Source organism: Acomys minous (genome assembly GCF_964271855.1).
Source record: "Acomys minous genome assembly, chromosome: 5".
Taxonomy (NCBI): Eukaryota; Metazoa; Chordata; class Mammalia; order Rodentia; family Muridae; genus Acomys; species Acomys minous.
Window position 1 is genome coordinate 107982373 of NC_140494.1, and position 24119 is coordinate 108006491.

The 24119-nt window shown below is 46.1% G+C and overlaps 1 protein-coding gene across 4 annotated transcripts in view; it reads left to right on the forward strand.

The window, feature by feature from the left end:
* The first annotated feature begins 926 nt into the window (after positions 1-926).
* The window catches only part of NXPE4 (neurexophilin and PC-esterase domain family member 4), a 212515-nt gene continuing 189322 nt past the window's right edge, over positions 927-24119 (forward strand). For all 4 annotated transcript variants that reach the window (XM_084783632.1, XM_084783631.1, XM_084783634.1 and 1 more), the window contains exon 1: positions 927-1158. The gene's annotated coding sequence lies outside the window, so the exon portion shown is untranslated. The remainder of the gene's footprint in view (positions 1159-24119) is intronic.

Below are 24119 nucleotides of genomic sequence, written 5' to 3' on the forward strand. Positions count from 1 at the left end.
TTTGCTTTCAGATCTCTGCTTGTATGTTTCTTACTCCATGGCTACCAATCACAACAGCGCTCCTTCCCTCTCTGTTGTGTGCTAAAGCACCACATCTGTCTTCTTACATGAACAGAAAATTCCTTGAGAGCTTGACTGCCTTTGATGTGCAGGGCCCAGCATAGGAACTGGCACGGAGAGGATTTACCTGCAGGAAGGGAAAACGGAGAATCAGAATCGACATCAGAGCACAGAAGTCAGGTGTTTTGAAAAGAGGGGAGATTGTAGGTGCTGAAATGAGCCACACATGGCCACAACGCCCTGCCTCAGACCCATCAAATGAAACACCTGTAAATGGCATGCTTCGGCCAATGGCTGCAACTGCTTCAAACAGCTACCTAAACTGCAAAGCTGTGTATTCAAGGGGGCTAGGCTATCCTGCGACCCTCAGCAAGAGTGGTCAGCATGCCATCAGAAGACAAAGAGTGGATCGTGGCATTCATTTCCAGTCATCTGAAGAGATCCAGGAATGCGGAACACAAAGAGGGATGCATGAACTCTGTGTATACCCTGCACCAAAAATAACAGAGTCCCATTGTGTCAGGTTGTTGAATCAAATTGGCTACTTTATGCCCACAGCATTCAGGAAATGTGTGTGACAGTTACTATCAGAGCTAACAAGGCTAGGTTTTCTCAGATAAAATAACAAGGGATAACATTTATGAGATGCTCCCTATGTGCTAGGCACTGTGTAAGGCACTTTTCATAACCAGTCTCAGTTAAATCTTATGCAGCATAGTATGGCCTGTATTGTGGTCAATGGAGATTGCACCCCCTCCAGGATTACTTCTTATCCTGCAGTGGCTGATCAAAAACTACACTTCCCAGAATGCCTTGCAGCTTATAGTCCTCGTGTGATTTTGATTCATCCATTTGGAAGTCAGAACCGGAACTCCTCACTGAGCTAAGTAGGGTGATAAGGAGTTTTAAGAGTGCTATTCGTTTTTCTAATGCATACCCAGATGCGCTAACAGTTTGACTTTGGAGTCAGCGGTGGTAATGACAGATTCCAAATCTCTTCATCCCCCGTGTTCTTGGATTATTCCTATGGTGATGTGATCCTGCGCTCAGAAGTTTGGACAGTGGCCTCCTGTTTCCCCAGCTTTCTGACTGGCAGATGTAAGTGTCCTCTTAGTTGGCTGGTACAGTGATGGTGTTTGTAACTTTTTAATATTGGCTGAGGCTTAGTGTCTGCTCCTTGTGTCTTTCAACAGTTTTGTAAGTACCTGGTTGGTCCCCTGCATTAAATTCTTGCCTGCTTACGGAACCTTAAGAGCGGTTTGTGTTCTCTCCAGTGAAACCCTGATGTAGCCATTTTATAGGTGAGAAAACTAAGGCAGAGATAATTACATGTATCATCTAAGCTCATAGAACCAGAGGGTACAGAAATGGGATTCAAGCTCTGGTGCTTTGCCGGATCTGATGCCCTACTTGACTCTACACCTTCCAAACTTTTCATCCATAACTTCTCACCGACCCTTTCTTTGTCTTACGAAATGTGTGAAATGTGAGAGACCTGGAAGCTGTAAACAAAGCTGAGAACTCTTTATTGTAGCTTCTCCCAACTTGTAGCAGGTGGTATGACAGTCGCAAGTACGTTTACATCGCAGTATATTTTGCTGCTGGTTTGCACTGGAAAGAGGCATGTAGCATCTAAAAAGTGCCCAGTGTAAATCAGAAGCAGGTTGTGAAAGAGCGGGTGGCTAAAGGGACTCGTTTCAAAAACTGATGGACATATAATTCAGTGGAAATATTGATAAGAACAAATGGAGGAAGCTGGGAAGAAAGGAAGGAAAGAGTGAGTAAGTAGGCTGACATCCTTCCCTTTCATGGAACTCTTTGATCAGTCTCCTGGCTACTCCACCAGTCCCCAGACCAGCGGCTTTAAGTGACTTCGTCACATCCCTTCCCACTTGGGATTCTGCCCTAAAGAAAAAGGTAAACCACGTGTAGGGAACTTGAAAGGCGTGAGCTGGCCCTACTGGAAATTCCTTTCTAGTACTGAGCAGGGAAGACTTGGCGGCTGGGTCACGTGACACACCTGATCACCGCTGACAGAGGAAGAAAGCTCTAGAGAAGTGAACGGTATTCCCGATAGAGGTGTGCTCTGCGGCTGGCAGAAGAAAGGCTCCAGGGATGTGAGCGTCTGATGAAGTTACAGGGATGGGGCCGTGAAAATGCCCCAGGGAGGAATTTCAAGTGCAAGTCTCAAAATTGAGAGTGACTTGAAAGAATTACCCTCAAAGTTAGGGATAAAGCCAGGGCTAGGCAGTCAATAATAATGAATAATTATAGAGACAGACCCAAAGTTTCCTGGGGGATGAAGTTTTATTTTCTTTAAAGATTTACACTTTCAGGCTACAGATAGCTCTCTTTGATGTGTATTTACTTAAAGAGCCACTCTCCACAAACTAAATCTACTTGGTGCCCAGGTGCACAGGCTACACGCTTATCTCTGAGGTAACACAAAGGTTGGTGTTCTTATTTCTGTCAAGGGCCCAGGGGAAAATGAAGAATCATATGGCCTTGGGTTTGTGGACCTATAGATAAAACTGGCAGTGACTCCACAAATTTACAGAAAACCAACAAAAAAAAATAGTAGGAAATAATTTTAAAATTTTTATTACATTTTATTTGCTGGCATGGGTGTGTCTGGGAAGGGTGAACACATGCCTCAACACGCAACTTGCGAGAGTTGGTTCTCTTCTTCCATCATGGGGGCCCCAGGGATTGAAACCCAGGTCGTCAGGATTGGCAGGACGGCCTTTACCTACTGAGCCATCCTGCCAATTGTCTAATAGGAAATCTTAAGGCAAATGTGGTGTATTAGTCAGGGTTCTTCAGGGAACAGAACTGATAGAATATGTCTCTTTATAAATACAAGAAGGAGATTAATTAGAGTGCCTTACAATCCATGGTGCAGCTAGTCCACCAATGGCTGTCTACCAAGAGAAATCCAGTACTTGTTCAACCCACAAGGCTGTGTGTCTCAGCTGGTCTTCGGTATACACTGGAATCTCAAAGAAGTAGGCTCTTAAGCCAGTGAAGGAAGGCTGTTGCCAGTGAGAGCAAAAGCAAGCAAGCAAAGAGAAAGCAAGCTTCCTCCTTCCATGTCCTTCAGGCTGCCAGCAGAAGGTGTGGCCCAGATTAAAGCTGGATCTTTCCATCTCAGAAGATCTGGATTAAAGGTGGGTCTTCCCACGTCAAAGGATTTAATTAAGGAACAATCCCTCACAGGTGTTCCCAGTCGATTGGGTTTTAGTTCATTTCAGATGTAGGCAGGTCGACAGGCGAGAGTAGCCATCACAGGTGGACTCTGCTGATACTCTGGGGAGACACGTGCCACAGGTGGGTGGCTTCATTTGTTTTAAGATGCAGAGATCTGTGGTCCCCTGCTGTCAGTTTATCAGGTGACATTTTCAGACACCTGCCATAGATCAGCAAACAGTTTCCCCGTCATCAGTCACTCAACTCAATTCAAAATGTAGAGACCTGATGAACACCCACTACCCAGCCATATAATTCACATTCACTTTCTATTGCGTGACTGGAAAGAAGCCAAACATACAACTAATTCTTCCCCTACCCTCTCCAAAGGTAGAATCACTTCTTCTTTGTCCCAGTGTGGTTTAGACTCTACTCTAGCTGGACGACAGGTATCACTTCCCGGTGGAAGCTCTGAGAGCCGACTCTTGCTTTCCCACGGTCTCACTTCCCTTTTCTGTTGTGACTGGCAGTGTTACAGTAACAGCTCCTTTGTCAGCCTGGCTCCTGGAGCCAAGCGATATAGAATTGATTACCTGAGACTTTTAGCCAGAGAGAGAGAGAGAGAGAGAGAGAGAGAGAGAGAGAGAAGAAGAAATAGCCCTGTGCTTCTGTCAAGAGCAATGTCTGAGGCTACTTTCTTACCATAGCATAACTTAGCTTAATCTGACGTATATGAGGCAGCTCTATAAAAGTAACATTTATTGAGTGCTTACCATATCCTGAGCATTGTGCTGAGGGCTTTATATGCGTTATCTCATTGAAGTCTTGTAAAAGCACCACAAGATGTATATAGATGATATTACTTCTGTTTTACAGATGTTGAACCAAGTCCCAGAGCTAAGTTCAAACGATGCTGTTATTTAAAGCTAGAATGGAATTCTCTAATCTAGTTTGCCTGGATACAGAACCAATGGGCTTAACTACTGTCTTAGTCTATTATGTGTTTCTGAAACCAAATACCTGGCATTGGGCCATGCCTAAAATTTGAGTGGCTGGAAAAATCTAAACAACGTGGTGCTGTGAGACCAAATCCACTCTGGAGAGCAACAGCAATCCTGTCAACAGGGTGGTCATGTCTCTGTCACCTCATGGCCTACTGAGCCACGCAGCCTAGTGTCACCTGAGAGGAAGTCCCAATTGAGAGATTGCTCAGATCATTTTGGCTCTATGGGTATGCCTGTGTGAGATTTCTTGATTATTAACTGATGTAGGAGGGCCTGGACCACGGTGGGTAGCACCATTCCTGCAATCTCTAGGAAACCCAGCAAAGCATACTGGAAGCATGCCAGCAAGCAGCCTTCCTCCATGGTGTCTGCTTCAGTCCTTTTCCTGATTTCTCTCATCAATGGACTATGGCCTGGAAGTATAAGCCAATTAATTCTCTCCCCAACTCAGCTGTCTTTGCCAGAGTGTTTTATCATAGCAACAGGAAGGAAATTAGGCTGCTTCCCTCTAGTCCCTGCCTCTTTTAGGTCCCACCACCTCAATGTTGTCACACTGGGTACCCAGCCTCTCCACACATGAATCTTTGTGTGGAAAAATCCAAACCATAAAAACTATTGTGCAATATAATTTTTTAAAAACATTTTAAAAGAATATTTATTTATTTATTGTGCATACTGCACTCTGCCTACATGTGTGCCTGCCCACCAGAAGAGGGCACCAGATCTCATTACAGATGGTTATGAGCCACCGTGTCGTTGCTGGGAATTGAACTCAGGATCTTTGGAAGAGCAGCCAGTGCTCTTAACCTCAGAGCCATCTCTCCAGCCCCTGGGCCATATAATTTTAGGTTAAAAATTTTTTTAAAAATAGGCTGTAAGTGCTCAGAGCATTTTAAAAGTGGACTGTTTAGTGCACATTAGAGGTTCTTGAGATGAGATTTATGGAAAAAGTGAAAATTGTATCACGGGCAAGTGGTGGAGAGGAAAAAGTGGAAGCTGTAATGTTCTCTGACCTGTTTAAAATGGGGAGGGAGATGGAAGAGACCTCATCTGTCTGGGTGAAATAAGGTAATACAATGGCTTTGCCAAACCTGGAAATTGGTTTTGTCTACCCTGAAGAGCATCACGATCAGAAAGGGGTGATAAGGCATTTACCCAAATTACTATCATAATTCAGGAAAACTGGAGTCCTCTGTAAATGTGGTAAGGTGTACCAGAGCAAGATAAAGCAGAAATCTCTTCACCAGACCAGGATCAGAAACAAAGAGCCAGTTGCAGGAGGGGAGGCACAATGACCCAGACGCTGGACCCCTGAGCACACACCAGTCTCCATCCCACTCCAGAACACAGCTAAGTTAGCTCAGGATGGCAGGAGAAATGCCTCCTGTTGCCAATGCCAATAACCAGAAGGGCAGCTGGGGCACCAAACCATCTTTGTGCACTTTAATCCCTATGATACTAGTTCCACCGTGGAGCAGCACTTGAGCTTCTTAGCATCCTCCGTGGGGTCAACACATGGGACAGAGTGTCAGGATCTCCCTCATCAGCCTCAGAGATTCTGACCCAGGTGGGCTGAAGTGACACTTGCCACGCAAGTGCACCACCATGCCTGGCCCTGATAGGTGTTTTAAGTCATCTGCTATTTCCATCAGGGTTGGGGTCACTTCTGACCTCCCCTGCCCATTCTATTAATGAACTCAAGGACACAGTCAGCCACTCCCAGGAAGGCCTAGTCTAAGAGACTTCCTTTTCTTCCTATACTCCAGAGGGAAGTCTAGTGGTTAGGTGTTTTAAGTCATCTGCTATTTCCATCAGGGTTGGGGTCACTTCTGACCTTCCCCCCCCCCCATTCTATTAACGAACTCAAGAACACAGTCAGCCACTCCCAGCAAGGCCTAGTCTAAGAGACTTCGTTTTCTTCCTAGACTCCAGAGGGAAGTCTAGTGGTTACACTCTTCCACCTTCTTGCCACAAACAAAATTTCACTTAGTTACATGCCCGTAGGCCAGTGTTTATTGTCCAGCACCCATGTACTTTCAATAGTGATCATCTTTGAACCTTATTTAGAAACTCGACCTACAATAACACCAAAGAAAATGTGCCTCTGGAGGTTAAGGAAAGCTGGTAATAAAGATAACAGAATTATTGAGACTGATGTAACACATTTCCTAAAAGTTATTCATATTCCTTTAAGCATTTCATGATGAAAAGAAAAGGTAATTCCAGGATGGGCAAAGGAAACTTGGAGTGAGGTAGTCCGTGGATGTCTGAAATAATACCCTAGTGTGTTTGTTCGTTTATATCTTGGCTGGAGAAATCCAAGTTTTCACTAGATTTTCAAAGAAGCTGTAACTCAAAATGTTTTAAGATCATTAAGTGCTGCTGCTGTTGGGCTTTAATGGCACTGTGAGTGACCCAAGGAGAGGGGACACATCTGGAAAGGAAGATGCCTCCTTGTGGCACTGTGATTTTTCAGTGCAGTGTGCAATACCCATAGGGCAATAGTAGAAAATAGTGCCAAGGAAAGGACAAGCTTGTACATAGCCTTGAGTGCCATTACTTGTGATAAGAAGCCACTGGAGATTTGGAGGCAGAAAAAAGTGACGTGAGGAGTCTACACTTCCGGAAGATAAAACTATCAGGTATGCAGGAAGAACTGGAGAGGAGACTAAACAGTAGAGGCAGCCGGCAGCAGGCCACTGTTGGCCCTAACAAGAAGGCTGAATAAGTAGAAAGCTGTACAACAGGGCATGCAATATGCTTGGCCCTCTGCATCCTCTGTTCCACACACCCACCATGGACCTGAGTATTGAACAAGAGCTGGACTTACATTATTCTTGTGGTTAATCCCTAGGTAATCTAGCGTAACAACTGTTTACATAACATTTATATTGTCTTGGGTAGGAGGGATGACTGTAGTTGGCAAGTGGGCGGGGTCAGGGTGACAAACTGAGGTTGATTAACAAGGAGAAAGGATTTGTCATTTTCAGGAAGATTTAAGTTAGAGGTAATAGCAACTAACATCTATTGAACCAAGACTGTGCTCCAGGCAGTAACAGTGTGACTTCACCACATTCCTCTTAACACCTGCTCAAAAGCTCTGCAAAGCAGGTAATTTTATTTTCCTTTACAGTAGATGAAGAGATAGAGACACAAAAATGCATGTCGAGGATCACACAGCTAAGCCAGAGAGGAGTGGAGCCTGGAACTAGAGCCTATAAAAGCGTGAAAAGCCATTTTCTTAACCATCTTTTTCTTTCTTTTTTTTTTTTATAGAAGTCAGCATGAATTCAGATTTAGACTTATGTCAGTATGCTTTTTGAATGTCCGTGGGGCAATATCTACAATGCATTTGGGAAAGAGGAAATAAGAGGTTGGACGAGTGATCAGACAGGGAGTCAGTGGACCATGGGTGGAGGTGAAGAGGGCAGAAGACCAAATATAGGACCCAGGGACCACTGTGTCTGGGGAGAGAGAGAGAAGGAAAGCCAAAGGCTGAGAAAGTTGAATCCCAAACACAGAAGACTGCACAAAAGGGGCACTGTCATCCCAGCTGGAGAGGGAGATAATAGTGAGTGAGGAGAGGGGCATGGTAGTGAGGAGAAGTCACAGAGGAAGGAGGAGGACCCTTGAAGCTGTCGGCCAAGGACAGTTTGGTCCTAAGAGTCAGGAGGAAGATGTTCAGGGGTGACTGGGAAAGGATGACAGTGATGACATACATGTACAGTGGCGGGAAGCAACAGCCTGGCAGATAGTTCAAGGATGTAGCAGGGTTCAAAAAAAGAGATTTTTGTTTGCTTTTCTGCAGGTGGAAAGAGGATTTCCACGATTAACTCTAGGCATGTAACCAACCCCATCCTTTCACCCCCTAAACACACACAGAGAGGGGGAGGGAAGGAGTGGAGGAGGGAGGGAGGGAAGGAGGGGGAGAGCTCTAACCCATTCTTCTGAAAATGCGTGCCTGTTCTTGGGCCCTGTACCCGGTAGTAGCCTTAGCTAGAGAAGTCACGGAGGACTGATTTGCTGCTTCTCCTTCGCAGACTGAGGACTTGCTGGTGTCCTGAATGCCTCAGAAACCTGGATGATAGAGTTGCCCCTTGGGTTTGTCTCTGGCTAGCTTTATTACAAGATTGTAATACAAGTCTTATTAAGTCCAGATGAACAGAGAAGCTAAATATCCCTCGCTGGGGCCAATTAAATGGGGCTGGACAGATCTTCTATAACCTTTGCCGTCGTCAGACTCTATTATCAAAGAGGTTAAGTGACTTGTCCAAAATCATAAAGCGGGTGCTGAGTCGGACCTTAAACCAAACTCTCTGGGACAAATGCTTCTTTGGCTAGACCTCGAAGAGTAGATTTCATACAGAAAATCACTGGAAAGTTTCTTCCTACAGACAAAGACCTTCCATGGTCTTTTCAAATAACTTACTTTATGTTTCCTCCAGATTGGAGAATACATTGTCTCGGTGACCGCATCCAGGTACAGGTGCTATGGTGGCTCTTCTTTATTGTCAGCTGGATGGAGAAGCGCCTAGGTGATTGGTAAAATGCACCACTGGGTGTGCTTTATGGGTGCATTCGGAAGAAACTGAGCAAGGCAGGAGACTCCTCTTGAGTACCGCCATAGATGGGGAGCCAGGATGGAATCAAAGCAGGGAAAGGAGGACGCCTGGGGGCATGCGCTGTAGTGGGATCTAGTTTGTAGTGGGATTTGCTTAGTTCCACCACACCCTCCCGGATGCTATGGGCTGGGCCCTTTGAATGTGTCAGAATTCTCCCTTCCTTTTTTACATTTTTTTTTCTTTTAAAAACTCTTCACGTTCTTCATGCTGTGTGCATGTGTATATGACCAACTGAGGACAGCTTTTGAGAACTGGCTCTTTCCTTGCATCTTATGGATTCCTGGTAGTGACGGTAGCTGGCAGGCTGGGCTCAAACATCTTTACCCACTGAGCCATCTCTCAAGCCTTGCTTTGTATTGCTTAAGTGCGTGTGCACGGTGCTAGCAAAGCCTGACTGGCTCAGATGCACAAATGCGACCTGATGGTTTTAATCATGTCACATTTCCCCCTTGCAGCACGTATTCGCTTCTTAACTGTTTCTGTAATGTATTACCCCAAACGCGATGGCTTAACGCAGCGTAAGTTTACTATTCCCTCTACGTTCTTGCGGGTGGAACGCTGAAGTGACCCGCATTGAGCTCCCCCCAAAGAGTCTGGCGGGTCTGGTTCTTACACACGCTCAAAGGGAGAATTTGTTTACCGTTTCCATTGGCAGGCTTCCTAGCTACACCTCTCTTCCGTCCTCAAAGCCAGCGGCTGTGACTTTTCAAAATCCTTTGTCCCTGCTTCGGTCTTCTATGTCACCCGGCTTCTCTTGCTTCGAGGGTACCTGGGGTTCCTGGGTGGCTACCCCAAGTACTCCTGGCTCATCTCATCGCTAGCTCTTTCACTTAATCACGCTGGCAGTGTGTATACAGGATATGAGGGGTTTCTTCTCCTCAGCAACACTCCCATCAAATTCTTGAGTGAAGATGCCCCTTCCCCCAAGATGTCTGCATCCTCCATACAATGGAGGGGCCATTAATCAGCTTATCACAAGAAGAAGGGACCAACAGAAACCACTGTAGCTGTTTGTCAATTAATCAGTTAGCAAGCATTTATTGGACATACTGTATGTCGAGCCTTAATATGAGAAGGGAGGAAATCCGTGTCCACATAAGGCATGCTGTCTTTGCTTAAGAATCTCCTGCTCGGAAACAATTAGACTCTAAATTCTGCGGTACTAGCTGTTAAGTGCCACGGGCTACAGAAGACACTCTCTGGAGTTGTACAGGTTGGAACAGTCTATGAAATTTTCATGGGGAAAGTCCAAAAGCTTAAAATAGGTGTGTGGAAGGTAGATGGAGTGGGAAGGGAAGCAGCGATGGAAACGGGCTGGGTTACAGAAGCCAGAGTGCGGGCTAAGAAACAGATTGCCTGGGAAACAGGGGTCACAAGCCAAATCCAGTCTTCCGTCTCTTTTTATAAATAAAAGTTTTTATTAGAGCAGCCATGCTTACTTGAAATATGACTTCTTTTATGCTTTAATGACAGAGATGGACAATTCTAACAGAAATCAAATAGCCTGGAAAGCCTAAATATTTTACTGCTGGCCCATTATGGGAAAAAAAAAAACCTGACAACCCCTACCCTACATAAAGAATAGTCACCAGAGCCCTTTGCAAAAAAAAAAAAAGACACAAGAAAAGACTTAAAGCCAATTATACCCATGAGGGGTTGGGCCCATCTAAGCTGCCTTTAGTTTGGGTTAACATGGTTAACTGTTCCCTGTACCTCCACTGGGCCCTAGAGTGTCCGGCCCTTCAAAGTGGGTAATAGGTGCCTCATTTGAGGATTACTGGTGTTGACTAAACAGCTCTTACCTCAAAGGAATAAAAAGCCAAATATGAGAGGTGGTGGTCTGGGAACACAGACTTAGGATTCCTCAAATACATGATCCTATGAGGTAGCACCGGACTTTGTATGGAAACAGCACAAAGAGCCATATACATCAAGATCCTTTTCAAACACACTAGTGGGTAGTAGGTAGGCTATACGGAGAAAGAGCTTGGCCGTAGACCTTGGCCGCCTTCTGACAACACACTTAGATCTTTGATTGGTGGGAAATTGGGATTTTGTTATGTTAAAACCTTCCAGAAGTCTTTATCTGTTTGGCAGGATGGTCGTTCTGACTATGCAGATGAGGGCAGGGATGACTGCTTAGTAAACTGAAGATCCCCCAAGATCAATCATAATTTACCTCAGGAACTGCAGCAGTTTAACCCTCCACATCACTTACAAAAATTGCTTCTTTCTAGGACGACTCGTTCACACTTGCTCACACTCATTCACACCCGCCAGTGGAGGTGTGCTTAGGAGAGCAGCACAGGCAGAGGCGTGGGTGCTTAGTTCCTCAGGCTTCTGGGCAAATCCTTGCCAGTTCCAAAAATCTGTCTCCTCACAGAATATACAAAGGGCCATTGTAGCTCTTATCTGCTAGCCAGGACTTTTGTGTGTGTGGGGGGGGGGATATTTAGGATGACAAATGTTTTGGGTGTGATCACTGTCACTGGCCCCATGCACTCTCTTAACGACGGGTTCAAAGGCTCTGCTTTGTGCAGATGTCAGCTTGTTCCTCTGGGAAGGCTCAGATTCAGTTTCCCAGCCAGCTCACTCCACCCCATGCTTCTGAATGAAGCTTGGGTACCAGCCATACTTTTCCTACAAGTCTCTTCCACATCAAAAGGGGAGCAGACGAGAGGAAAAGGCATGGATCGGCCAACGGGAGCACCTTCCTTCCTAGCAGCTGAGCTTGCTTTGTAGATAAATGGAGAAAACAACACAAACTGGTCTCTGCCGCCCCGGGAACTCTGAGCCCAGTAGAAAGCTCAGCTCAGACACACAGTGTTAAATAAAAGGAGATGGCAGACGCTGATGAAGGGTCGGGGGAGATGGGAAGTGTGAAAGGAAGAGGTGGGTGTGGGGTGCATGCTCTCGAAGAACTCTGGAGAATGCCCTTGGAAAACATGGCATTGGGTTTTGAGCAATCAGTCTTTCCGCTTTGGGAGAGTGGACACAGAATATACCCGAGGTGTCAAGGGAGAGAACGGTAAAAGCCTGGCATTGTAGTTATGAGTGACAATCCAGAAAACAAATAACTAAAGGATTAGGAAGCCAGGATGCCGAGTTGCACATCTACGGTAGGCAAAACGTCAGAGAGGCCATCATACTTGCTACGGTCTCCCTATGCCTGTGAGACCAAATACATCAGCATTCAGAAATACACATGAGATAGGAAACATGGCATGAGATTTTATACCAAAATCGCTCAGTGTAATACTGAGATCACTCAGATCGCGATACCGCCCCCCCCCAAATGACCGCCAGGATTCGATACCGATGCAACATACACAGGGTCCTATATTACAAAGCTCGAGCCTCGGATCACAATCCTTCCTGACGCATCAGGATAGGAGAGTGACCCTGAGCTTCAAGCGCAGTGGGTTCATAAAGGGAAGGGGGGTGTTGGGTCACAGGAATGTCAACCCTTAGGCAGGTTATGGGGAGACTGAGTCTAGTGGGGAAGTTTTTTGTTTTGTTTTGTTTTTTTAATCTCAGAGGAGCATTGGGAGTTAGTTAATAGTATCCAATCATTCAGGTGGAGTTTCCAGAGACTGCAGGCAGGTCTGGTTTATGGCAGGGCGTGGTCTTTCCTGGAATGCAGGAAGAAGTGAAGTCACAGACCATGGCATTAATTGTAGAATATACATTACATATAGAATATGGCATTCATTTTGCCCTTACAAGATGATGTGTGATCAATGCCAGATGTGTATCACAGACAGTAACTGCTGTACCCAGGTCCTTCCCAGCAGGAATGGCTCTCTGATGGAATGTTATTATTGTTTTAAGTCAGTTGTATTTTGACAGGACATTCCTGGAGTTTGCCGATCATCACTTCTGCTTGCTCCCGTTGAACAGTGAAAGAGATAAGTGCGCTGTGGTCCTGCCGTTCACAGCCCTGGGATCTTTCCCTCACGATTTTCCCCACCATTCTTTCTTGCCCCAGCCACAGCTTCTCAGAAACCCCTCTGCTAGTGCCTTGGGCTAAGTATGGGGGTTTTACATGGACTAGCAGCAAAGTCATGCAAAAGATGAAAACAAGCAGAAAGATAAGCGAACAGGGCTTATCCTCTGTCATCCTAGACGAAGCAATATGTACCCCATGTAGAGCTGGCTTGGCAGTGCTCCGGCTTGTACAAATACATGCTTGCAGACTCCCTGACTCATTGATCCATGGCTGTGGTTCTGTCATCTCAAGATTTTGCTAAATGAACATGTCTCCTCAACCCAATGATGAGAGAACTTAACGCTTTTCCTTAGTGGAATCTATCTTCCCTATGTGAGCTTGAGAAGCACTGTGTTTGCTTTAGGCTTTCTATGGAGATGTCTAGACGTGGCCTGTTGATACAAGCTACCTGAAACAGTGCATTCATACTAACAAGGCAGAGTGTGCAAGCCATAGAGGTGTGAACATTCTCTGCAGAAAAGTCACATGGAGAGAACAGGGTGAGGCATATTGCTGATGCACACCTGAGGCTGTGTCCTCACACAGCCCTCATCACTTCTCAGGAGTTTCCTCAGCTCTGGGTTGTCTTATTTGGAGTCTCGGGGGCTACTAGTCTTTTTTTACTTTACTAGATTCCATTTTTTTTCCAAAGATGAGCGCAATGAGGTTTTCTCAGTTCACATCACATGTAGATCTTCAATACAAGGGGATTTGGTGGCGTTGTCATCAAGAAGTGACCCAAGAGAAAGCAGTGAAATGGAGGTCAGAAAAGGTCAGCTGCATCTACCTGCATCTCTTGAAAGGCTTATTTGGGGCCCACTCTCTCTTGAAATGCATTTGCTGAGCTGTGAGGAACCCAAACCACATAGAAAGGCCGGGTGCGGACGCTCGAACTGACAGTGCCAGCGGAGGATGGCCACCGCACACGTCACAGTGCTACTTGTTGACCCCACCCAGCACGCAGGCCTTCCAGTCACTTCATTCCAACACCACGGTCTTTCAGTGAAGACCAAGGCATGTTGCACCATGCATGTGCCCAGGGGCCCTGCTCAAACGTGCACTCAAAACCTGTTAAAATAAAATGTTACTGTCTGTATGATTAGGTGCGGGGTAGTTTGTCATGTACAAGCCCCCTTGGGCTTAGCATGCAGCAGGGAGCAGAAGGTGGAAGATACTAGAAGTGGTGGGTTTTTTTTTAATGGTCCCTTACAAGCCCAGGATGCTAGGGGTTCTTTATTTTAGATTCAGTGTCAGTGGGCCAATGGCAAGAGCTGTTTATGAGCCATTGGTGTCAATGGTGATATCCACCACAGGTCAAGCACTTGGCTGACTCCACTGGTCAGCTGAGTGGTGAGGACCATCGATCTGAGTAAACGTGGCAGGTGGTAATAAAGAAGACGTGTGTCATAGGAGGGTTGCCCCGTGTAACTAAGTGTCCTGTTTGTGACGAGAAGGTGGCAGAATGTGACCTCCAGGCTTTCTTCTGGGGCCATTTGCTGTAAGAAAGTGGGAGGAGAAGGATGGAGAGAAGTGTGTGAATTAGCCCATCTGCTCTGCTGATATGTTTCTGACTCTGGGGTAAATAGCAGATGATGTAAAACGCCTATAAGGCTGGGCGTGGTGGTGTACTTAGGAGACAGAGGCAAGTGACATCTATGAGTTTGAGGCCAGCCTGGTCTACATAGCAAGACTTTGTATCAGTGAATCAGTCAATCCATAAATAAGTAAAATACCTATAAGGAAACCTCATTTTTTATACAAGTCAATAAGCAGTGGTACCCACCGAAAAGCTTGAGAGATAAAGGAAGCTGGCATGTTAGCATCTTCAGGGTATCTTATACTATGTGACAAGGTCTTGGCTGGGCCCTACCCTCCCAGGAAGTATACTTCAAAGAAAACTGCCTCCTTACCTTAAAATATTGGCTACTCACCAGTAAGCCTTGTGTCCCCAGACATGTGGACCAACTCCCTCAGATTTCTCCTTCCCCACTGCACATACCTTTCTCTCCTGTATATCATGTGATCTCCTCTCAAGGAACCAGTCACTGGAAGTAGGGACCACTCTAGTCCAGGAAGCCCTTGCCATAACCAATCCAATTTGCAGTGATCCTATTTCTGAGTGAGCTTTTCATGCTGAGTTTCTAAACAAAACAAAACTATATTAAAAATGCATCTATTTATTTATTTATTTATTTATTTGTGAGTGTGTGAGTATGCACATACACAGACGTATGTGAGTGCATATACATACTATACACAATAAATAAACAGCATATTTGTGGGGGTCAGAGGGCAACAAATATAGTTGGTTTTCTCCTTCACCATGTGGGTTCTGGGATTGGTACTTGGGTCATCAAGCTTGGCAGCAAGCACCTTTACCCTCTGAGTCATCTCACTGGCCCGCCTCATTCTGAATATTTCTTCATGGGAATAATGAATTTGAGAGACACTCTTCAATTGACAACTCAAGTTTTTGTTAAATAGCACCCAAATTTAAAAATTCAAAAAGGAAAATTCATTTAGGATGGTGTGGGTTTTGTTTGTTTATCTTTAAGATTTCATTTTATAGATTTGAATGTTTTTTTTTTTCTGCATGTGCATCTGGTGCTCACAGAGGCCAGAAGAAAGCAACAGATCCAGATCCCATGAATCTAGAGTTATGGACATAAGCCCCCATGTGGGTGCTGGGCCCCACACTCAAGTCCTTTGATAGGACATTGAGTACTTGTAACTTATGAGCCATCTCTCCAGCCCCGTGTTAGTCTTGTTTTAACGTTTCTATTTTACTCTGTTTTCTCCTGAGCAATAAAAGCTAACATTTATTGGGTATTTCATTTGTGCCTCACTCTGCCCTAACTTCTTCTCATTTACTTAAGAATTCTCTTACATTAGCTTCCACCACTAACCGCATTTTCGAGATGGGGGAACTAGAGACTGTGAGACCGTGCGTGTCTGGCTTCCAGCCATCTCATTAGTAACTGCGATGAGGTCCCAAGTCAAGACCTGTTGACTGAAAGTCTGATAGAGACATGCGATTGCTGATTAATCCATATTTATATTGTTATCTTTCCAAAGTCGTGTTTATATTAACATCATAATTGGGTAGAATATATGCATTAATCAAGAGATTTCACACTCATTCTTGGGAAGGAATGTATTCTCTTCTGCATTTGCAACCCATCGGCCTCGTGGTTACTGTGTGGAGTACAATCACGTCACCTTAGAGGGGTAACTGGGCAGTAATGTGGGGAGGAGTCTCAAATTTGCAGAATGAGTTTATTTTCAGAACACCTTTGTTTCCATTCAACACACGCAAGTGGCCCTTGTATTCAGCTGAAAGGAAAGTTGCAGGTGGCCAGAGGGCAACTCCTTGTATGTGTGATTACTATAACTGTCAGTAAATTTTGTTATTATTTAAAACTTTGGTTCTTAAATCAATTTTACATCTCAGAGAACACATAGCAATATCCAAATGTTTGGAGTAAGGGGGGAGGGGTAGCACTTCCATCTAAAAAATAGATGCCTGGGACAGCATGCTGTGCATTTTACAGTGCTAAAGACAGTCCCATCCAATCACGAAAGATTAACTGGCCCAGATGTCAAGAATGCTGAGGTTAAAAGCCTTAACTTATCAGTTTCTTAGCGGTCCCATTGCTGAACTCAGGTTCTCACTGTTGCTCTCCTAGCAAACCTCTGACACTTTAGTGAGATGTTTCAAGATCACCAACCTCGTGGCCATTTGGTCATGGTGATGGTCATTTGCGGTGATGGCTAATATGATTTGAGCACTCGCTATGTGCTTAGAAGAGTGCCTGGCATGCACTGCTCCGTGAGTGGCTCTTAGTGAAGTGCCGTTACTGTCCTCACTGTACAAGTGAGAAGCCTGCCAGTGCTGCGCAGGCAGGAGGGCGATCACTTCCCGTCGTTCCCAATCTCTTTCCTCCAGCAGTAGGCCTGGCTGACTTCCAGACTGTCCATCCTGAGGAAGAATACTGTGAGTGGGAATAATAAGGCCCCCATTTAACAGATGGGGAACTAGAGACGTTTGTGGCAGAAGGAAGCTGGCACGCCGCTGCGGTCAGTCAGCAAAACCACTGTCATGGAGTATTCAGACTGTGGTCTTTTCTAGTCCATAAGGCTGTACATGGATTTGTTCCTTTTTTTTTTTTTTTTTTTTTTTTTTTTTTTTTTGATAAACTCATTATTTCAAATAAAGGCTACCACTAGGTAGGCCAGATGAGTTAAACGGATAAATCAAATACAAAGATGCCTTCAGGAATGGCACATTAGGGAACATACATTTCTTTGCTGTGACTCAGTGGTGGCAGCAAAGCTAAGAGACAATTGAGGTGGAAGACCCAGAGCTTAGAGAGAAATAAGATGTGTAGTTTGTCTCAGCCCAAGCACCATGGTATATAGAAGAGTCTTAACTGCAAGCTGGAAGGGACTCCTCGCCCCTTAATGTGTTCGGATTCTTGTTTTTGTCCTGGACCTACGTTTGTTGTTGTTGTTGTTGTTGGTTTTTTTAGGGTTTCTCAACCAGTTTTAGTATGAACATATAGTTCTGTGTTTGGGGGCTTTCTTAACGTATTGCAGGAGATTTAACAGTCTCCTTGGCCTATGCCCAATAAATGCTGGTAGCACCTTCCCAAATCCAGGACAATAAGCAACATCCCTATGACAATCAGCCATGTCTTCTGACACTGTCAAATGTTCCTAGAAAATCAAAATTATCCCCAGTGGAGAAAAACTGCTCTCTGTTGTTGTTGTTGTTGTTGTTGTTGTTGTTGTTGTTGTTGTCATTTTGTCTTGTTGTGTATCTCAGGATGGCTTGGGACTCTCCATGTACTTCAGGCAAGCCTCAACTCATAGAAACCCTGCCCCCTCCACTTCCTAAGTGCAGGATGTACAAGGGAGAGCCGCTACACCCAGATGTTGTTCTAGGCTGAGTCCCTGGAGTCAGAGCTTGAGTGTCCTCTGCTCATTGTTTATGGCAGAGCTTGCATGGGAAGGACAGTGCATGAGTGTCTAGATTGAGGCTCACCTATGTCTTTTTTGTCAAGAAAAATCAGCATTCTGTGGAGAATGCAGGGGAGACAAAATGGAGAAGGGGAGGAATGAGGAAGAGGAGGAAGAGGAAGAGCAGTCTGTCTGTCCCTCTCCCAGTGACGCCCACTGTGGTCATCCTGGGCTGGAACTCAGGAGCTCAGGAAGGAGCTCTGGGGGACGTCACCTCTATTTCAACCAGAAAACACAGTTTTTGTGTTTGTGCTGTTTAGGGGGAACCAGGGTTATCTTTGTGCACCTGAATGTGTGTGTGTGTGTGTGTGTGTGTGTGTGTGTGTGTGCGCGCGCGCGCGCGCGCGCGCGCGCATGCGTGTGAGTGTAATTACCCACCACTGATTAATCTTCAGACTGAGTCAAGCATTCATTGCAAATCCTTGAAACAAACAAGTCTATTTATATTTTAATTTTTTTTCTTTTGGATTTCAGGTTGATTTGTGTTTCTTCTGCATATGTATGAAGTTGTTGATCCCATGGTAACCTTTTCCTTACCTCTGGTGGATCAGAAGGAAGAGAGAGAGAGAGACAGAGAAATAACTGTCTCCATTCCTCCCCCTCCCCAGATGCCACAGCACTCCCTGTGGTTCTAGAGGACAGTGAGGACAATTCGAGAACAGAGGCAGCTTTTTTCAATTAAGGTGTAATTAATTAATTGGACCCCCTGCCCATGGCTGTCATCCTTCTTTAAGGTGACCTCAGCTCTTGCTGGAATCTGACTTTGGTCCTGGATTCCTTTGGCTTCCTTGTTATCACCACGTTCAATCTTACTCTGTCTTTATTAGACCTGTATTTCTCCCAAAGGCCCTAATTTCTTCTTAAGTAGTTGAGACCTTTCTATAAAATTGATCAACGCATTTGAGTTATTGGAGAAATGCTGCCATTTTCTTTGCTTGAGTATGTGGTTCACAGATAGGAGAAAAGCAAATATGAGGTCAAGGGTAACTTGGTGCCAGGCTGGCAAAAGGGTTTATAGCCCCGCCCACTACACTATGACCCCCCCCCCCCCCCCCCCGTGTGTGTCCATTGTCATGCATCAAAGTGGCGACATATTTAAGCAACTGGCTCCAGACTCTGCTTAGCTAATGCTTTGATCAATAGGAGATAATTTTTCAACAAATAATCTCATCAACTGATCTCCGTGCAGGAATATGCTTCTGAATCCAACAGTGTTGAATTTGGCCGTGTGGCTGATTTGTCTTGGCCTCAAGGTAGAAGGAGAGTATTTTCTTGTTTCTTGCTGTGGCAAAGGGGCTATTCAGAGATGTGATGCGTGCAGATGCTAGGTGTGCCTGACTGTCCCCAAGAGAGCACATGCTTTGGGAAATGGCCCATCTAAGAAGCATGAAGAGACACATCCTGCAGCCTTGCAACCTGCAACCTGCAGCCCAGTTCAGATGAGTCCATCCTAGATCAACAGGGCTCTGGCTGACCAGGAGACTCATAAGCTTGGTTGCCCTGACACACCCAGCTTCACCCAAACCGTTCAAGGCACGTAACCTGCTGTTGGCAGATCTGGGAAGCAGATCCACAGCACGCACATGTACTTTTCTTCATGAAAGGTCTTGCGTGGTGCAGATGAGGAGCTCTGTTCTGGAATGGTACTTTCGCTCAAGGATCTTTTTCTTTTATTCTTTGTAAATGTCGTATCCGTTTCAATGGATTTTGATTGTATCTACCCTCAACTCCTCTCTACCCACCCTCCCTCTCCCTCTCTCTCTCTCTCTCTCTCTCTCTCTCTCTCTCTCTCTCTCTCTCTCTCTCTGTGTGTGTGTGTGTGTGTGTGTGTGTGTGTGTGTGTGTAAAACCCAGCAAGTTCAGTTAATACTGCTTCTGTGTACTCTATTAGCCATGGACAACCCCCATTGGCTTCCTCAACTATGGCATAAGGCCTTGTGAACATCCTGTGAGTACTGAGTGGTGTGGGCTTGTGCAGGCAGCCATAGATGTACAAACTTCCTGAAGGCAAGTTCCCTGCCATGTGCAGAAGAGCACGGTTTTCAGCAGCCTCCCCTGTCTTGTGGCTCTTACAGTCCTGCCCCCTCTTCTGAGGTGTCCCCGAGTCTCGTCTCTGCTCAAGGATTGCAGCATGCACTCACCTTAGGAGATAACAGCAGATGTTAGCAAGCTTTCTCCGAGACAGACCACCTGCTCCATTTCTAGGCTTGGAGTGCCAAGGCTACTCAAACAGAGAGTGGCGGTGAAGCAGTTACAGACGACATGAGTACACCAGCCAGCAAAACTTCCTTCGTGCAAACAGATGGTGGGCAGGGTTTAGCTGCTGGCTATAGTTTGCCCACCCCTGGCTTGGAGGCTGCAACACAAATCATATCACAACGCCATACCTGCTTTGAAGCGGCATCTTTCAGTGGAACCATAAGGAAGCTTTTTCTGTCTCCCTGCCTTTCTTCCCCACCTCCACCTCTCCATTGAGTCTCTCTTCCTTATTTTCTTTTCTTTTAAATCTCACTTCCTTTACAAGAAACAGATCGTGTGTGTGTGTGTGTGTGTGTGTGTGTGTGTGTGTGTGTGTCTGTCTGTCTGTCTGTCTGTCTGTCTGTCTGTCTGTCTGTCTACTATCATGTGTGTGGGTAACCAGAGAAGACAGGAGAGGGCATTGGCTCCCTTGGACCTGGATTTATAAGCAGTTGTAAGCTTCCCAATATGGGTCCTGGGATCTGAGCTAGGATCCTCTGGAAGAGCAGCAAGTGCTCTTCTTAATCATGGAGCCATCTCTCCAGCTGCTTACCTCCTTAAAGAACAAACACACAAAATGACTATTTCTTTCTGGCTCTCTCTACAGTCTGACCAACAAATATCAACACTTACTGAGCATCTACTTTGCACCAGGTAGCAGTCATACGAAGGCTGGAAATATCTGCCTCCACCCTGAACTCTACTGCCCACCCCTTTCCCCCTTTGCAAGCTCCAGATGCCCAGAGAAGGGGAGGCAGGGGGAGGCAGAACGATTCTGTGGACAAAACGGGATTCTGAGCCTCCTGAGTCCCTGAGCAGGAGGCAGAAAGGTACCAACCAGGCTCCTGCACCAGTCTCCATTTCAGCACTCCTTTCATCTGGAGTAAGACTCTTTAATTTGTAAACATTAATAACCATTATTATTATTAAAAAGGAAAGAAAGTGAGTAGCCCTGTAACTAATTACTTTAAGTGTTCTCAACAAGGCACAGTTCAGCTCCTTTATAAAACCTCCTGCTGTGAAGACCAGATTGTCATTATGATCGGCTCCTTCCTTAGACCTATTAATTTTACCCAGAATAACAGCAGAGCAGATGCAAGAAGAAGGCTAGCCTGATTAACATAATTCTTTTCAAAGACCATTTCCTCCCTAAGGGCCACCGTAGTGAGTCTTCTATCTTGTCTCAGATCTAATTACATTCAGGAGGATTCAGACACTGACGGGCATCTCTGCAGATGTCACTTCTCAGATTTGAAGCACACTTCAGGATATGAAACCTTATCAGAAAATCAATTGAAATTAACAATTCTCCCTCTCTCGCCATCACTTCCTTCAACCAACTCTCTCTCTCTCTCTCTCTCTCTCTCTCTCTCTCTCTCTCTCTCTCTCTCTCTGTGTGTGTGTGTGTGTGTGTGTGTGTGTGTGTGTGTATTTCTCCCCCACCCCCAGCCAGATTAAAGTTGTTTCCAAATCCTAACCTTTCTCAGGAGGAGAGACAGCCTCTCCTGGAATTCAGTATACCTGAAAACTCAAATCTGTGCCTAGCTTTTGAAGTACCTGACTGCTTCTCCCTGCCTCAGCATAATGAGGGCGCACAATGTGTGTGTGTGTGTCTGTGTGTGTGTGTGTGTGTGTGTGTGTGTGTGTGTGTGTGTGTGTGTGTTCCCATCCAGCAGCAGTTCCTGAAGAGCTCTATAAGGTATAAAAATAAGATAGAACCTGGAGAAACCAGAGTGGGCCTTCCTGCGGCACATTGAAAGGACACACACTGAAAGGCCCCTCTCAAGTATCTGGTCTCTGATTGAAACCAGAGCTGATTTGGATCCCTGTGTCTGATCTTTGATGGGTCAGAGCCGTGGGCTTACAATGGAGTCTCTTGCTGCTTTTAATGAAGTATTTGACATTTTTCCAGCTGCTTTCAGCCAAGCTGTGGGATCGTTGGATAGCTTGCTCCTGGGGGGGAGCCGCGAAGAGATGCAGGTGGGGCTTTTGGTACCCACTCCTAGGTCAGGATCTAGGGCTCCAGCTGTCCCAGCATCCCTCCTTCCTCCTCACCCTTGTTCGGGGCTCCACTGCCCTTTGCTAAGGAGGTCTCAAAATGTAGAAAATTTGGCTTGGACACCAATTACCTGAAAACCAAGCACCATGCCCCTTCTGCCATGTTCAGGCTTCCCCGTGGCATACAGGGAGCGCGTCCACTCTCAAATGGCCTGGCTACCAGGAAACAAAGCCATGGGCAGGAGGGTTTGAGGACATGGCTATAAGTGGAAAACACTTGCTAGCCATTCTGTTTTACATATCCAGGGAGGACAGTGAAGGAGACAGAAAGCCGCAGCGTGCACACACATGTCTGCATTATGCACTGGCTTTTTTTTTTTTTGTGGGTTGCAGATGCTGTCGGGGCCTTGCTGACACAGAACACAAGGTGGCCTCTGCTCCCCAAAGCGCCATTCTAACAGCTGTCCTTGGCTTGGCTGGGCCTGGTTCTGCATCTCTGTTCCTCGGGGTAGCCAGCTGGGTGTTCTCCCCAGATAGCCTGTGGTGTTGGCACGGGCCCTCGGAGAACCTGCCAAAGGAGGGAGCATTAGAACAGAAGTGGGACCGGGCACCTCCCTGCAGGAACTCTGACAAGTCTCTGTCTCAGCGCCGCTGAGGCTGCAGCTGGAAGGAGAAACTCCAGAACTGGGAGAAGAGATGGAGAGAGTTATGGAACTTGGGACATGTTTGTCGTTTTCTGATCCACATTGTGCATCTTGCTTACTACCCCATTGAGAGACTTGGGGGGAAGTGGGCATTTGACTTTTAAGTACCCGTCTATGCTCTACAGCCTTCCCCCGTGCTCTGGCTCTGAGAATGACACCAGTGTGTACATAATTAACAAGAGAGAAGCCTACTGGCTCCAGGGAGGCGGCTCTACCTCGGGCTGTACACGCAGGGATTTCTAAGAAGGTTTAGAGTTATGCAGCAGTTGAGACAATAAAACAAGAGGAAACCAACCTCTAGTCTCTCCCAGAATTTGCTGAGTGAAATATCATCATTACAGTCTGTTCTTGTGGGAGAGAGAGAGAGAGAGAGAGGAGAGAGAGAGAGAGAGGAGGCTCATTATGGGGGAAGGCAGGCCCGTGCTGTGTCTGAGGGTCCTGAGCTGGTGGGGAGGTCTCCAGACCATCTGCGCCGTCACAAAGCCTGGAGGCAAACAAATGCATTGTGGTTGGTAGTGCTGCAGCCTGACTGAGACAACTAGGTTTCTCCCCTGTGGCTTGCATGAGGGTACCCCCTCCCCTCCCCCCCAACACACACTTACACCTCAGGCTCATATGTAAAAACATACATACATACACTGCTGGGAAGTGGGACCTGGTGAGAGGTTGTTAGGTGACTGGAGGCATGAGGCAGACCACATGTGAAAAGGAGCAAACGGAGCCCCAAGCATTTTTTTTTCCTCCTGTTCTGGGTCACGATACAACTGTTTGCTTCTTCTACACCTGCTTCCAACCACGACAGGTTGCTGCACTAGCTTCCTAAATACCCAACACAAACAGCTCAGAGGGAAGACTTGTGTTGGCTCCTGGTTTCGGTCCACAGTGACTTGAGTCTGGACTGATGCAGAGCGTCGTCGTCACAGTGAGGGATGGGGAGAAGGACAGTGACGCTTACCTCCTGATGGAGAGGAGGAGGGAGGAGGGGGAAAGGTCAAAGAGGAGGTGGGAGAAGAAAAGGAGAAAAGGGAAAGAGGGAAAAGGTAAAGAAAGAGGAAGAGGTGGAGGAGAGAGATGGGGTCGGGGGAGACCAACCAAAGTCCCCAGCCTTGCTCTGGGCTCAAGCGCCCTTTGCTAGGGAGGTTTCAGAATATAGAAAACTTGGCTCAAACATTAATTACCTGGAAAAAGTCTTTTAAAGACACACTCTTGGATGATCTACTTCCACCAAGTAGGCTCAACCTCTTAAGGTTCTCGGCACCCACCCCCAGTACTGTCCCCAGCTGGGGACCAAGTCTTTGAC